General features: G+C 38.1%; 1 protein-coding gene across 1 annotated transcript in view; it reads left to right on the top strand.

The window, feature by feature from the left end:
- The first annotated feature begins 5102 nt into the window (after nt 1–5102).
- The window catches only part of LOC135222595 (uncharacterized), a 29213-nt gene continuing 18382 nt past the window's right edge, over nt 5103–15933 (top strand). The window contains exon 1 of the mRNA XM_064260685.1: nt 5103–5171. The gene's annotated coding sequence lies outside the window, so the exon portion shown is untranslated. The remainder of the gene's footprint in view (nt 5172–15933) is intronic.

Below are 15933 nucleotides of genomic sequence, written 5' to 3'. Positions count from 1 at the left end.
TTTTTTAACATATTTACAAAAATAAACAACATGCAGATGATTTTCATTTTCCAAGCATTTATTGCAGAAATTATTATCAGCAATATTCATTATCTTCAGTCTTTCCTTAGTAGTCAAAGATTCATACAAAAATCTATACATATTTCTTTGATAGGAGTCAACGAATTTGCATAAAAGGTTACTCCATATATTACCCCAGTTATGCAACGGGTATCTCAATTACAATGGGCTTATGGGTTGACATCAAATACTGATAAATATTGTTACTTTTGACGTATGGAAAATTAGGCATTCTCAATAATTTCCTTACATTACCAATAATTATATTATAAAAGGGAGTAGCAACATAAGACATATTAGGGCAATCTTGTACAACCCACTACAAATTTATTCTAATATATGTGTAATATAAGGCTAATTCTCGTCCATAACTATCAAATAACATAATATTCAAGAACGTACTTGTTAAAATAGCTGCCGCTTTATAAAACACATTTATAACCCCAATACCACCTGTTTTTGGCAGATACAAGAAATTCCTTTTAATTGGTTGGTAAGTTCCACACCACAAATACCGGAAAACAGACTGTTCTATAATTTTTGGTTTCTCTTTCCCTAATGGAAATACATGACACATCTACCAGACTTTACTTAAAATAGGAGTATTTACAAGAATAGCCTTTTGATATAAAGCCAAGTATATTTATTTTTACCTTAACTTTATTGGTGAAAGCATCCCAGTCTTCATCTACCATTTCGTTATAATCATTGGTTATCAATATGCCTAATACCATACACTTATTTTTCTGTTGTATCCAATCAAGTGGCCATACATTTGTGTCCTTCCAATTACCTAAACCCATGACACAAGTCTTATCTCTATTTAGTTCTGCACCAGAGGCTCGCTCAAATTGCTTTATAACACTCAATTCTACTTTAATTCTTTCTTTACTAACAAAAACAGAGCTGTCATCAGCAAAACCTACTACAGAATTGATCAGGTTGTTTCAGAATATTGTTTCTAATTTTATATGAATATATTTTCAAAAGAAAGAGATATCAGAGACTTATTTGAATGTACGAAATAATAATCTCAGTGAGGGAATAAATAACAAAGAATTAAGAAGATTGACCTCTCTCAGGCTGAGTCAAGCACGGATGCAACATGATAAGACAACAACAAAGAAATGAGAAAGATTGACTTCCTTTCAGGCTGAGTCAAACGGATGCAATATGATGAGACATTCTTCATTTTCTCTTCACATATTACACGCATCTAACATCTGAAAGCACCAGCGTATTCAGGGTGATTTTATTGTATGAAAAAAAAAAAGGTTTTATTTTTTTTTTTTTTTACCTTGATCGCATGAATTATTTAAAATCCGATGATGAATAAGAACACGCATAAAGAATGAAATGTTTCTCCCTTCACTTTTACTCGTAATTCCTGTTTTATCTTACTGGTTTCAGGACAAGATTATTTTGTTGTACAATTAATACCGAATCCTATAGTACGAGCAAAACTTTCCTATCTTTAGCAAATTGTGAGATAAAGGAAGAAATATAAACATATTGCTAGTTGTCTAAGCTACAAACGAAAATATGACACTGAGTGAGCAGCCTCCCGGTACCAGCCAAACAAACGTCTCGTTGGCACAAGAATCCACCGTTAAAGATAATCGAAGCGCCTCAGCAGCGTGGTTGGTATGGTATTAGCGTCCCACCTCGGTGGTCGCGGGTTCGATTCTCGGCCATTCCATTGAGGAGTGAGAGATTGTATTTCTGGTGATAGAAGTTCACTCTCGACGTGGTTCGGAAGTCACGTAAAGCCGTTGGTCCCGTTGCTGAATAACCACTGGTTCTATGCAACGTAAAAGCACCATACAAACAAACAAGTAAATCGACTCATATAGTAACTCCTCGTCAACATCAACCTCTCAGCTTGCCTGCTGACTCATGTGACTATATCTCCCCGACTCTCCCTCTCTCTCTTTCTTCATACTAACGAAGAGGTGTCAAAGGTTTTATTACCATTCAGAGTTAAATTTAAAAGTTATAGTTTATTAGCTAGGTTATCGAGCTTTTTATGTACGTTGTCATTTGTATTTCTCGACAGAACAGATAACTGGAAACTACGCAATGCCTGATGATCTGGCGGTCACATGACGTATTTTCTGCGATCGTACCAAAACAGGCAAAGTATCAACTCCTTGATCTTAGTGAAAGGTATGGCTTCCTGAACCTTTTAGGGTTCACTTCCTGAACCTTTTCGGAGTCATTTAAAATCTGCAAGTTTACTCATATATGTTAGACGGCAGAAATTAACCTAAAATACATCTCTCAAAGAATAGGACGTAAACTAAAATTTGTAGTTTTGCGTTTTTCATGATAAATCATCGCATTCAAAATAATTTCACAAAAAATTGTCGGTCTGTCTATTGTCATTTGGAGGTGGACATTACCAAACTGGCCCTCTCTCTCGCGAGACCCGACTACATGGGGCGCCCGCACATAGGGGCAAGTGGCCCCCCCCACCCCTAGACGCCCTTTGACCACAGGAGGTTACAGTTCGTGTTCAAATGAAGCGACTGATTTGAATAAATGTATTACATTTAACTACATCTCTGTTTTCCTTCCATTCTACAGTACTTACATTCTTTCACTTTAAATAACCAACAGGTATTCTTATTATATTCATATATAGAGCTATATGTATGTATATATATATATATATATATATATATTATATATATATATATATATATATATATATATATAATGCCCCCACCCCTTGGAAAATATGCTGCGACCGCCCATGCCCGACTACGCCCATGCGTAAATCTAAATCACGTGTCCAAACAAATGAAAATACACGACGACAAAATAATTGAAATGAGTACACCAGGAGAATTGTCATCTTCCATCGTTTCTCTGCTTGAACTTAGCATGATCAAAACCTTCTTTTTGAAATGTAATGCATAACATCCAACTCAGTATGCGATGGAATTATTGATCTTTTCTGGTAACGCTGAGCAATGAAGACCATCTAACCCCCGCCCCCCACCCCAACCCATCCCAAACAGACTCCGCTCTTTCGCCTCACACCCGGAGCAACGCAATGCCATTTAGGTTAAGATTCTCAATAATTGCGAATTGTTTGTGGAAAGTCTCAATGTATGGTGCTCTAGATACAAATTTGAGTTAAATAGATGTATTTAGCGGACTACACATCACACACTAAGCTGTACCTACGTTGCGTCCTACTCAGCTATAACCTTGTCTAGTATCTGGCATCAGACCGTGGGAGTGGCAACAACAATAATCTACCACCGACCGTCGGCAGCCAGTCATACGATAGAAGCTGTTCAACGCGTATCGTCCCTTGTACGTTTCCCTTCAATCGGGCGTTTCTTTGGCTTTGGACAGACAACGGACTTTGTTCACGGTGGTTTTTCCTGTTCCTACAATAAGGTTAGTTGGTCATCAAGATTCCCCGTTGGTACATTATATACTACGTATATATTATATATATATATATATATATATATATATATATATATATATATATGTGTGTGTGTATATATACACACATATATACATACACATGTATGTATGTGTGTGTTGTGTATGGTAAACTAAGTGTATCTATATTATATATATATTATATATATATAGATATATATATATATATATATATATATATATATATACACACACACACACACACACACCACACACTGTAAATGTAACTTCGTAAGAAACGCAGTGAGGGAGAACAGCCAGTGTTTTAATATTTTATCGTTTCAGCGCTAGTCTGACACTTGCAAAAACTAGTGTGAGTGAACGTGAAAACAGCCACCTATATCTTAAAATAAAAAATAAATAAATAAATAAATCACTCACGTCATTAACCATCCTTCATACATTGAACATTAGTCTCTGTATGAAATCTTTGGCACATCCATTGATAACCCCCTTCCCTGATCTCTTCTATATAAATATTCTATTATTGGCTTCTTTTCTCATTTTATCATCGTTGATATATTTCGTAGACCAATTACTCTCATTTCGCCCCGACTCAATTCAGTATTAGATGCACAGGCCCTGCCAACTGATTTCCGCTGGTACTCTTAACGTTTCTTTGTGTTCCTAATCATTTGCAACTATTTTTATTACTCTTTACAACACCTTCATGAGACTGCTGCAGGTTCTCTTTCCGACCCAGTCAACGCCGTCTCAAGATGCTCGCTTATCCTAGAGCCTAGCCTCAACTTATTGTATACTTTCCTGATTCCTTGCATTACTTCAGCCACAAATATATTGATACTTTCGGAACATGACGCACCCTTATTTCAGACCCGTTTCTACGCCAAACCAGTCACTCTCCCATCTACTCATTCTGTGGCCCTGTTTGTCACATCGTATAAGATCAAATAACTCTTCAAATTACCTTTTGCACAGAGATTCTCAGCACCCTGTATGATGCACCAGTTGGTCGTAAGGTTTTTTTTAGTCATTTTCTTGCACAAGGAGCAATTTTCTTGTAACCCTTAAAGGTCGTCAACACTTTCTTGCCTGAACTCACAACTCTCTTCCTTTATCAAGACGTCTGTTACCTGTCTTACCTTGTACGTTGTGGCATGGGAAAGGTTCCAGTGTACTGGGCAAGAGGAATCATTGTTCCTTCGTTTAGGCTTTAGAGGGACGATAAAAAGAGGTGACTACTAATTATAGGAGCCTAACATTACTCTGCACACAAGGGGAAGATGGCTATTAGATTTCCTTCTATTATTGAGAAAGTGGGGCACAGTATCGTACTAGTTATAATATTCAGAATACTGAAGGATTCACGTGGACCACGATGGCATACCCATATCACGTGAAAATTTTAGGAAAAAGGGCGATGAGATTGATATGAAAATACATAGAAAAGCAGATCCGTGAACGTTCATGCATGGTACCCTGACATTGCATCAACAGGTTCGCTTCGATGTGCGAGCACTGACGCGTCAGCAGGATTTCTGCTGTGTGACATACAGGGAATAAGAGAGCTCTGGTTGCGTCTAGTGCGGTGCTGGTGCTACAACAGAGGTAAAAGGCACTAAAAGGGGTAGCAACATTTCATATTCATCCCCCACATTTAATTTTGGAGGACCTCCCAGTCAGACATCGTAAGCTCCTTTCTATTTATCAGCCATAATGTATCATTCTGATTACCTTTGTTTTTGGATCGTAGTGTCTTATTTTTCTTTTTGGCATCTGATCGACCTTTTTACTGGCTTTAGTATTATTACCGCTTTATTATTTGTTTGATCTTTTATAGATTATCTGTGACCATTTCAGTATGGATTCGGTTTTACTAATTAGATTCATCAGTCTTTTAAGACATCCATTTAGTTTTCAGTTCAGACGTAACTGAAGTATGGTCTATTATTATTGTATATAATATTAATAACCAGACCACTGAGCTGACTATCAGCTCTCACAGGGCTGGCCCGAAGAATTAGAATGAAATTCCAGGTCTAGCCCACAAACCAAGCTGTGGACCAAGTAGGGCGAATATTCGACATGGCGATGAATGAGTACAAATGAAACTTCTGCACCAAGGTATATTATGCATTTACACTGGAGTACACATATACATTAAATACATTTACTCATGTTTCCACACTTAGCACGGAAAAATGAATATTGAAATTCAGAATAAGTTAAGTGTGTGAATTTCGTTTTTTTTATAATTTCATTAAACGCTTTAAAGTTTTTCTATTTTCATTCATTACTTATTTATTTGCTTTCATATTTTATCAACTGAATTACAGTTCTTCATGAGTATTGAAACTGGGATGATTGACAATGTAGATAATGCTGACAAAATTGCCCTGATCGATTTGTTTCCAAAATTTGAGATTTGGGCATTCACTCAATACGTGTTTAATTTATTACTACTTTGCATTTTGAACACTGGGGAGTAGACCCATGCGGACTGAATATTTCAGTGCCATATGTGTCAAACGAGTATGGCCTATTCGGAGACGCGTCTGAAGTACTTGTGTGTCCGATATGGTGAACTGTATTTTCCAACACAGAATTTGGTTTCAATATATTATGGATTCCTAATTTGGTTTCAATATATTATGGATTCCTCATTCCATTTATTTCTCCATATTTAACCAAGTAAATATAAGCACTCCCAATTTTGACCAGGTGAAGATGGGCACCCTCACAATTCTGTGGATAACGTAAAGATAATGACTAGTGTTGTTTTAGAATTTTATTGTGAAACCAAATAAAATATAAATATCTTTAAAATGGATACATCATAATATAGTTAAAAATTATACTTAATGAATACATATTTCATGAGTACACATAAAAATATAAATGAAGAATTTAATCAAAACAATATTGATTTGCTACAGTTTCACAAAACCTATAAAATTTGTCATTGTGGTTTCTTTCTTTCCACAAAAATTCGTTTAAGTAAGAGTTCAACAATTCCCTTCTGCATCCGAGCATGCGTTTTATTCGTATTTTGTGTTTATTCCAATAACTCTCGATCGATTGAGTATGAACTCCGGTAGCTCTATCAACGAAATTTAACGAGTGATTTACAGTATGATGAGCGAATCCTAGGTCCCTTTGAATGTTGCAATATGCTCCCCACTGATCACTGTGAATGGTTGTTCCTGGCAAAACTACTTTCTTAATTATCGGTAATAGCGTTTCGGCATTACGCGAATAGACTATCTACATATAACCCAAAGCTGGTGACGAAGATGGGTTAACTATCCCAAATACCCAAATTAGATTCTGAGCGCGTCCCCTGTGGTGTTTTGGTTTGTGGCTGAAGCAAGACTCATCAATTTCCTGTTATTTCCGGGGCCCACAAGTTAATTTTGTTTTTTTTTTTTTTTTTTTTTCAATATGTTCCCGCCAAACTTCACGAAAAAAACTGAACATATCAATTTGCACTGTTATTCCTGGCCCACCAAGTCTAATAGGGTTTTTTTTTTTTTTTTTTTTTTTCAAAATATTTCCCGCAAACTTCACGAAAAAAACTGAACATATCAATGACTGTCTTATTTGAAACATTCAAAAACTGTGTGGTTTGCAATACACTCAAATCCTGACACCAGTAGAAAATGCCTTCTATCCACTTTTGCAATGAAAGCTTTGATCGATGAAAAAACGAATCTTTACGAATTGATTCGTAGTACTTGTATTTGACGCAGTTTTTGACTAGGCACTTCCAGACGTATTTTTCTTGAAGACCGTTTCGTCCACTTCATTAAACTTTGACATAGAGGACAATTTAGTTCTTTCCTCAGAAGATTCTTCTGCTTCATCCATTTTATTGCAGGAAGCGGGTCTTCAACCACCAATGGCTTAATGATTTGTTCATATAGAGAACGGCCCATGTTTAGAGGCTATATATTTTGTACTAAAGTAAAATGTTGAATAAAACAAACGAAAGTTCAACGATCGACTATTTTCTCAAATAGGAAACTGTTTTTCTAAGTTAACAGAAACCAAATTGTTAAAGATTAGTATCTAATTATGTGTTTAGAAACAAAAACAAGCAATGATTTAACAATGAAAACTGAAAACAAATCGTTAAAACATCGGGTATTTCTAAATAGAGCAAGTAAAGATAAGCACTCCCCAATATGGACCAAGTAAAGTTAAGCAACCCGGGAGTACTTATCTTTACTTGATCGGTTTTTATATATCTTTTATATTATACAATCAATAATAAGACTGGTTACATTTGCTTCTGTTACATGGACTGCTTTAGCTCCTTTATCAGCCTCTTTGTGTCCTTTAATTCCCTACGTGGGTCGGGATCCAACATATTTTTATATTTTTTCCATTATTATACAGTTTGTGGAGTTAAAACTTAATCTGCTGTAAAATGGTACTATTTTTGGGTAGTAATTTTGAACAGCTTCTATAGGGCTTCTCGAGTCGCTAAAAATCTCTAATTTTTGAAAGATACTTCCATCATAATTTTTTATGTAAAGAGGATTACTATGTCTTGTCATGGGACGGTGCTGCATACCCTACTCCGTGTAGTGGTTTAGATCCATCTGTGTATTTGCGTAATGTGAACTTTTTCGTCTTATATGATCAATAGTTTTTGGTCAGTTGTGTCTGTTTGATAGATATTTGCAGTGTGTGCAAGACGTGACTTTATTCATTGTACAATGTTGGCGGTAAGGTTGCTGTTGAAAGAATTTGTATATTATATTCAGTGACTCAAACAATATTGGCTCTAATTGGGAAAAGTGGTGAATGATTTTTTTTTTATAAATATGTCAATCAGATCAAATAGATTTTTTGTTGGTCAATCACTTTCCTTGGCCCTTAAAGCACTTTTCAGCATTATGGATTCTCTATGGAGGAACAGTGGCAGTTCGCCACATTCAACTTGTACAGAGAAGACTGGTGAGGATCTCAATGCTCCGGATGCATATTAATACTTGGCCCTCCCTTCATTTTGCATTGGATCTAATATTTCCGGTGGTAAAGCCGGTAGAGCTGTGGAAATAGATTTTGGTAGATGGCAACAGTATTATTAGACAAAAAGCCAGGATTATAATCACAGCCGTTGAAAGAAAGTGAACCACCACTTTGAGCAGCCTGTCTTTGGAGAGATGAGGCTCAAGAAGGAGAACGTCTCTGCAACAACCGAATAAAAGCTTCCAAGGATGTGGAATTGATGCAGTATTCATACATACATACTTACATATACACACATTTGTATGTATGCATGTATATGTATTATATAAACAGTTTTGCAGATGTCCCCTTTCCTCTGTTGTTAGGATTTGGAACTCTTTATCTGCTTTTGTGATTTTCTAACTTCCAGAGCATTTGATTCGTGTAGCGGCAATTCTATCATTTGCTTTGTTGAGCTCATCCTTGATCTCTCCTGTTATTTGATTTTTTTAAATCTACCGGAAATGGAACGCCCATGGCACTACGAGGAGCACAGTAACTACCCGGGCTTCATGGTGTTCTAGTGGCACTTATTTTGATCCAGTCCAGTACATGTGATTACAACCAATATTTACAATGATAATATTCAATGCTCTGCTCACAAAGCTCCACAAGAATAGTATTCAATGCTCTGCTTACAAAGCTCCACAAGAATAGTATTCAATGCTCTGCTTACAAAGCTCCATTAGGCTTTGTGACAAAGTATGTCAGGAAGGTGGCTGGAAATAAAGTCAAGGGAAAAAACTCACATTAATTTATGGTGGCCGGTAATAAAGTCACAGGGAAAAATTCACAATACTTTTTGAGGTCATTATCTTTTTGATATTTATAGTCTTTTATTTACTAAACACGCCGCAAAGGTGTATAACAACCCAGATAAAAAAAAAAAAAAACGAGCTGGTACTAAACACGTCGTAAAGGTAGATACATACCACGTTAATATTTACCATGCGGGTTCACCATCTACGATTTTTTTTTTTTTTTTGAGACTTTTTCGCCCGTGACATTTTCACCTGAATTCACGTATGTGCTCCTTTTCTGATTGATTTGCTGCTGCATGACGATAAGCAGTTCATTTCCTTGATCCAGCAATGCGGGACAGACAGCGCTTCTAACTAGAGACATCATGAGTTGCTGAAAACAGTGTTCAGTGATATTTATCACTGATGATGGTCTTGTAGGATGTGGGGGTGGGGCGGAGGCGTTGTTAAGTCCACAAAACTATTATTTGCCTTCAGTAATTTAGTTTCCATTATGACCTCTGCCGAAGTCCAGAGTTCAGGTTTGTTTTTATTTATAGTGAGAAGAGAGGAAGCTGTCACGATGGTTGTGGTGTTTGTTTCTCTGCTCCTGTGTTAGTTCTGCTCCTCCTCATTCGTGTGATGATTTCCATCCGAGTAAAGGATGCCCACCAAACTGTTGGCTTGCACATAAATCGCGGCCATCGTCGTAGACTCAATGGCGGATCTATAAATCTTTCATTTAGGGTCCCGTAGGAATCATACATATATATGTAACGTACCACACGCACACGGTGTAAATTATATCAATATTTATATATGCATGCACAGTAATAGTAGTAGTAGTTAGTAGTTATTGTTGAAATAATGGTTAACTAAGCAAGTTTTTGGTACTAATAGTGATAAATGGAAAGAAAACAATGTTCTATTATTCATAGGGGGTGGGGAGGGACGCACGTGTCCAGTTGACCCCCCCCCCCCCACTTAAATCCGCCACTGGTTCATCTAGAAAATCTCTTTGACAGGTATCCTGCTGTTTCGAATTGAATTGAATTGAATATAGAAATTAGGTCAAAGGCCGGCACAGGGACCTATGAGGTCATTCAGCACTGAAACGTAAATTGACAGTGAAAAGGTTTGGAAGGTATAACAGGAAATCTGGCAGCTACACTATGAATCAATTCTTAGGAGAGTGTGGAAATTAACATGGGAGAAAGGGAATATGAAAGGAGGCACAGGAAAAGGAACGAAAGGGGTTGCATCTAGGGGCCGAAGGGACCCTGTATAGAGAGAATCTTATAAGCACACACGGTGCACTGAATAGCACAACCCCCCCCCCTCCACCAAGGGGTCTAGCTGTTTCACCCACACATAATTTATTTGTCTTATTGGGGGATTCATATAATCTGGTTATTTCTTGATGTGTTCTTGCACAAGTTACTTTTGATGGTGTTCTTGAAGCCAAATACAAATTTGTGACCTTCGTCAGTTTTACTTGCGCTTACGTGTCCAATCTGGGGATAATCGGGAGAATAATAATTTATATTTGTTCTTGTCCCAAGAATTACTCTCTCTTCGGTGCAAGGAATTTCTTGGGCTTCGGTGGCAGCTGTTTTGAGATTCCATGAGGTGTCCAACGCCCCATTTCTTAAGTGTGAAATGAGAGAAAAAGTTATTACGTCTTCCAAGACAGGATTCGAACCCACATAATGACGCACTCCGCTGCGAAGGCAAAAAGAACACTTAGCTTGCTTGAACTAGACATTCATATATCTGTCGAAGTCAGTTACATGTTAGAACTGACGAGAGCCGTCTGTTGCACTTAATCACTTAAAAGGGGTTAATTGCGTGCCTTCCCCCTCCCCTTTATCTAAAACTGAGCAAACTACACCCAGGTCAAGTAAATTTATGGTAATGATAAAAAGTGAAATTTTAGGTTAAACGCATTTTGTTATTTACACAGGTTATTTAGAAACAAGGACCTGAAATCCAAATACTGCATGGTGTAGCTAGCGAGAAAGGTATATAGCTTTATTATTGCATGTCCATTTTTTTCATTTTGTACACAAAATCTTGCCATCACTACCGCCCAAACAGTCAACCGGGGGAGCCGTAGGCGAAATTTCGGTATAGCTGCTGCTCGAGAAATGAAAAGAAACATGGCGGTATAAGATTACAGTGGAACTGGAAGGAGGGAATGAACATCTGCTGACGGACAAGGATAGAGCGGGCGTCCGGCCGGATGGAAGAGACGGCGGCGGCGGCGGCGCCCACCATGCCAGACACAACAGTGAAAGTCGTGGGGTTGCTGGCGAGAAGTGTTGCCAGACCATGAAAATCCTCACAGTCAGATTGTGGGCGTTTCTCAGCCAAATTGCCCAAATAATACAACCGTATCAATAGAGTTTAACCATTTTTTTTTTATTATTATTTACAAAACAGTTTTCGTCCTTTACGCGGGGGTACGATTTTGAACAACAGAACAATTGGAATATATCATACGTTACATTATGTAGCTAAACTACATTTATTTGGAATACTGTGCCGGTGCAGAAGCACTCAACAGTTATTCTCAGTGGATGTAAATGATTCTTACGGTATAGTGTTTCGATATGAAGCGATATTCGTGTCCATATATATTTATAAAAATGTATGGACGTTGCCAAGATATTGACAGAAGGAGGTTAAGAATTCCATTAATTCAAATATCCATATGATTTGTAAGATGGACATTGGTTTAATAATTCAAGTAGTTAGAGCACGAGGTTTAAAAGTAACAACAGCTTCTGCTACATAATACTACTACTTTTCATCGATCAAGAGAGAGAGAATCGGCACTGGCCATTCTCCACCCTTCTTTTTTCCCCACCCCATGACATGCGCAAGGCAGTATCGGTTGTCCCAATACCTGACTGCATAAGACAACAAATCAGATCTAAGAATTGGCAATTGAAATGTTCGAATTAAATCATCATTTGATGGCAGTTGCCAAGAAGCGATGTCGCATTCAACGTGATCGAACAAACTCTTTCTAATTTAAAGCCAACAGACAAAAAGTAATTGAATTGATTACCAATTGTCCAAACAGCAATCATTTTCATTCTTGCGAGTGAGAGAGAATGTGTAGTGTACATATGGAGATTTGGTCTTGGAGGAATATCAAGTGACGGTGGTAGTAGTGTTGCTGGTCGTCCTGAACGTGTACTAGTTGGTACGTGGCCGATGCGTTGCAAAGCGCTCAGCCGCTCACTGGTGTTACTAAGCAGATAACGAGTGGAAAGAGCGTTGCGGAGGAGAAATATTCCCCAACGACCACCGCCACATATCAGATTTGTTGTGGGAGTGTTAGGGATTTAAACCCTCTAAATATAAAATCCTACTAAATTTTGGCAACATACGTACACTTCCGGCCTGCATTGGAATCAGGGCTAAAACTGCCAATTGCCAAATGGCAATCATGAGTTCATAATAGTCCTTCGACATCGGAACCGATGTGCGTCAAATCCTGACCAGCAAGTTCCCACGATATAAGGATTATATACGTGTAATAAATAACATCGTACTTGAGTTGTTATTTTTATTTTTACATTGGTTTCATTACAAACGACATTTTTCCTTACCATTGTGTACCTGCATAATACTATACCTGGATGAGAGTGTGATGTTCAAGGTTCGACAGTAGCTTTCTATGACGACGTCTTGCACGCTGTGAAGGTCTGACAATAGACAGTCAAGGTGACTTGACTCACTGCCTTCCTCAGTGGGTGAACTGCAGACCAAATGCAAACCTTTGACATCACGTGCAATCCGCCGAAATCATGACCGTCATACAAGATTCTGACGTGACTGAGCCTTCTCACTCGCTTTGCTCGATCCTTGTCTGGGACGCTGTCTCGACACGCGTTCTTGACTGGAGTTCATCGGGGTACCGCTGCGAAGGCAGTGATTAATATTGTTTGGGTAAAACTGTCAGGCGACTCTTAGCAACGGATATGATCAAGTTAGCAGGTTCTCCTGCGCTGCACTCGCTTCTCTGAGTAGCCACAGGCAATGCATTTGGCTTCTTTCTTCCGTCAATTCCTCCTTCCCTGGTATAAACTATGAACAACAACAAATGCATTCTCGTTCACGTAGTAGTTTACAGACAAATACAAACTGGGGTTTAAACTTCATTAAGAAGCGAGATCCGTTGCATCCAATCACAGGATACATTCCAGAAAGGCTTGTCGGGCCTTCCTGCAACGTGCTTGTGTTGCCAACGTTTATTTTAAGAAAATATAAACCATACCGCATTTCGAAGACTATCATTCAGAAGGCATCCAGTTTTCCTTCTTATTACTTGAGTATGACGATGACGATGTGTACACAAGGTCTCTCAAATACACCCAAAGAATATTTGAAGGACTTTGTGCCCGTCTCAGAGGAAACTGAAGGAAGCGCCCCAACCAAGACAATGAAGGTCGCATTACGTCATATGGATTCCTCGGCATCAAATTTCACGGGATCTTCAATCGGTTTTATCCTGCCGGTATCTGAAGCCATGTCGGCCAATTCCTACTTGAGAAAGATGCATGACAAATGTACAATGATGACATTTTATCTTGTTTGTTGAAACATTTGTTCAAGGGCATTTTCATGTTTAATTTCCGAAAAGAATGGTATCTCATGGCAAGAAAAGTTGCCTCATTCACAACGTCTTCTCTACGCTAATTGAAGTGGATTATATTAGGTAAGCACTATATAACGATTTACAAGAGGAGATTAAATTGTATCCAATTTCACTGGACAAAATAAGGAGACAATATCACGATACTTATTCAATTCTACCGAGTGATTTTTAGTAGCAAATTATTATTAAAAAATAGAAGTTAGGCGTTGAAGCGGGGCCAGAGGGAAAGTCTGTTCGTTCCTCCGGGCAGAAAGCCTTTCCGGGTCACCTCCTCAATGCCAGACAAAAAATATGAAAACTACAGCGAAGCAAAACTCATTGCAATATTCTTTGGCATCATAACAAATTCCAAAAATATTTGGAATAATTTTGGTCGTCATTACAATTTACAAAACTATTTCGTATATTCTTGGACAGAATACAAAATAACGAAAATAATTGGAAAATTTTTGGGTATCGTTATAAATTACAAAATTTGAACATTCTTGGGAATCCTTACAAAATAACGAAAAATTTTTGGAATATTCTTGGGTATCAATATAAAGTAAGAAAATATTTGAGATTTTCTTGGGCGTCATGAATTACATATCTGTCTACGCATCTCATCCGTATCTAGCTTTTCACCAGATATTTCCTTTCTTCTGAGGCCCACTTTGTGCGAAAGAGCAACTAGTCTGTTCTTTCAATGAATTCTTAAGTCCAGTTTTCATTCGCTGTAAGTTTTGCCTTTAGTGGGTCAAAATTTCATGCCACATCAGTCGGCAGCAGCTATATTACTAACAGAGAATCAGCGTAACGATGAGCAGACGCCAGATGAAGGAGAAATGATGGGCTGGCTTAATTTGTACCTTGAAACTACCGGGATCATCTCGCATTTTCCTTATATAAATAACCTTGGAATTTCTTTAAAAATTCTCATAGTTCAAAATTGACCCAAAAAATCTTATGATCTCTCGAGTTTTCGTAAACCTGTCTTGCGTAAAGAAGGTCATCACTAGGAATGTTAAACTCAAAACAAGCAACGAAAAGAATGGCAAATCATTCGTGACTGTAGCCATGCGGCCGAAAACTGTATATATGTGTGCTCGCGCGCCCTGACGTTTGTGCTTGTGAGATATCAGGATGTACCACAGCCTATTGTCATTCTTCATTCAACAAATATAAAGTTTGCTTTATATTCACAATCATCAGCGAACCTCGTTTGTTTCTTTCACTCGAGAAGGAATTTCCCAATGAGTTATGTTGATCAAACTTCCATCTGATGGAAGAAGTTGCTCAAATTTCTCGTACAACGTGACCAGTTTAGAAGTGAAAGATCAGTCAAAATTCCATTCCAGTGTAGTCGAAGCTTTCCATCTATCGCACAAGAATAAGAAACATAGGAACTGCCAGTATAGTTTCGATAACCCAAGACAGTAAAGCATAATGAAAAAGATGGAGGATAACATCACAACAAACCCCGATTTTAACCATTTCTAACCCAGAAGTAAAGAGAGAGAGACTGCAGGAAGGAAGTAGTGCTGCAGATTGAAAATGTTAACGAGAGGGAAGTTCAAATTGAGTATGAGTTATGTAGGTAAATAGAATCCCAGAGGAAGGAGCCGTGAAAGTTACATGGATGGTAATAGCCTGCAAGTAAGGCCAATTTCATATTACGCATTTTGCCAACTCACTTAGGCCCCTTTCACACTATGCGTATTATTGCTGCAGATAGATGCGTTCGCCGCACCGCAGAGCTGCAGTGGATTTTTAAATGTTGCCGCACACAGCTGCGGAGTCAACGACATCCGCGACACGTTCGGTGCTGTCTGTGGCGGGAGATTTGTTTATGCAGAGTCGTGGTGGGTTGTACGGTCAACCTCAATGGATAAGAGAGAGGCTTCATTGTACTTTTATTGAGCGTATTTAAGGAGGAAAAAGAGAGAGACGGCGTCGAATCCACTGGGTGCACTCTTGCAATGCACGGCGAGAGACATTAGGTGCATTTGGCACTTTATTTGGTGGTCTAAAACAGTATGGCAACAA

The sequence above is a fragment of the Macrobrachium nipponense genome, chromosome 8 (assembly GCF_015104395.2).
Source record: "Macrobrachium nipponense isolate FS-2020 chromosome 8, ASM1510439v2, whole genome shotgun sequence".
NCBI lineage: Eukaryota > Metazoa > Arthropoda > Malacostraca > Decapoda > Palaemonidae > Macrobrachium > Macrobrachium nipponense.
Note: the sequence above shows the minus strand (reverse complement) of the source record. Positions and strands in the feature narration are given on the sequence as shown.